The following is a 1856-nucleotide window of genomic DNA, read 5'->3' as shown; positions in this document are numbered from 1 at the left end:
ATTTTAATATATTGAGTATCAAAATCTTATGATATCCGTTTATGTGTGTATCTTGATTAATATTATCTTATAAGGGTCGATTGTTGTTGTTAGTTATAATATTTAATTGGACTGCACTAAGATTTTGTTTTAGACCACAACTATAGAATTTTGCAAACCATAAGACCATTTTTGCAATTTTGTCTAAAACTAATTACTAAAAACGATTTACACATTATAATATTTAGTCTAACAATATGTAAATCGTTTTTAATAATTAGTTTTATAGATTTATAATATTACCAAATCCATGCCCGTCTTCCCGTCCTTAACCAAACCCTGATAATATATACACAAAATAATCTATCTATGAACAAACTAGAAGGGAAGGTGGCTATAATCACCGGCGGCGCAAGTGGTATCGGAGCAGCCACCGCTCGTCTGTTTGCAAAACAAGGTGCATGTGCGGTTGTGATCTGTGATATCCAAGATGAACTCGGAAAAGATCTCTGCAAATCCATCGGCTCACACTGTTGCACGTACATACATTGTGACGTTAGTGACGAAACCCAAGTGAAGTCCCTAGTGGACTGGACGGTGGAGACATACGGCAAGCTTGATATTATGATTAGCAACGCCGGGATCGCTAGTAAATCCGACCAGACCGTAGTCGACATGGATATGAAGCATCTTGACGACCTCTTTGCCATCAATATCCGCGGCATGGTGGCTTGCCTGAAGCATGCGGCGCGCTCGATGGTGGAGCGGAAGGTGAAGGGAAACATTATATGCATGTCTAGCGTGTTGGGAAGGCAAGCAGTGTTGCAGCATACGGATTATTGTATGTCAAAACATGCGGTGATTGGGTTGATGAAATCGGCGAGCAAGCAGCTGGGGCAATACGGGATTCGAGTGAATGCTGTGTCGCCTTCGGTGGTGGCTACGCCGTTGATGTGCAACATGCTTGAGAAAGAGGCGGCAGAAGTGGAGAAGATTTTTGAACCGTTCACCAGCTTGAAAGGCGTGATCTTGAAAGCGGAGGACGTTGCTCACGCCGTCTTGTTCCTGGCCAACGGGGAGTCTGGTTTTATCACCGGCCATGATCTGGCTGTCGACGGAGGTTTTACTATTTCATAATTTTGCATATATTAATAATTATTCATATTCATATTCATATATATAATCAGCTAATTAACAAAATGGGCGTTGGGTGATATATCTTTTGGATGTACTTTTGTGCATTGGGTGAAGTTGTAACTTTGAAGATATATGTGATTACTTTTTGAGCAATTAACGTATTCAAATTATATTATTTTAAGAATTAACGCATAAAACGTGAAAATTGATTTATTTCTAAAAGAAAATTAATCGCCTTGTGAGATAGGAGTAAGCCTTGTGATATAGGAGTAACGTTTCTTATATGATGCTAAAAGAAAGAATAGAGATGTCATTTTATTTAGACTAAATGTAAATTTGGATCCTGTTGATTAGAAAAAAAAAATGTAAATAAGGTCGAGTAAATTTTACGAATGGTTCCTATAGTTTGGGGTAATTTGCATGTTTGGTCTCTAACTTATTTTTTTAATTCGGAAGGTTTCTACTGTTTGTTTTTGTTACACGTCTGGTTCCTACAATTTATTTTTGTTACGCGTTTGGTTTCTATCTTACTTAAAAATACTATTATTTAAATAGGGAAAAATTGTGAGGTAAGTAAAGTAAGGTGAAGGGGATGAGGTTGAGAGTGTTTTTATTTAAATAAATTAAAAAATCAAAGGCAAAATAGTTTTTTTAAGTAAGACAGAAACCAAACGCGTAACAAAAACAAACAGTATGGACTTTCCGAGTTAAAAAAATTAAGTTAGAGACCAAACATGCAA

General features: G+C 36.9%; 1 pseudogene; it reads left to right on the top strand.

Moving 5' to 3' along the window:
• The first annotated feature begins 283 nt into the window (after positions 1–283).
• Positions 284–1269, top strand: LOC145008330 ((+)-cis,trans-nepetalactol synthase NEPS1 pseudogene; annotated as a pseudogene).
• Positions 1270–1856: the final 587 nt, after the last annotated feature.

This window comes from Lactuca saligna, chromosome 8, assembly GCF_052625555.1.
Source record: "Lactuca saligna cultivar CGN05327 chromosome 8, ASM5262555v1, whole genome shotgun sequence".
Classification (NCBI taxonomy): domain Eukaryota; kingdom Viridiplantae; phylum Streptophyta; class Magnoliopsida; order Asterales; family Asteraceae; genus Lactuca; species Lactuca saligna.
The sequence above is the reverse complement of the archived record's forward strand: the minus strand, read 5'-3'. Positions and strand labels throughout refer to the sequence as shown.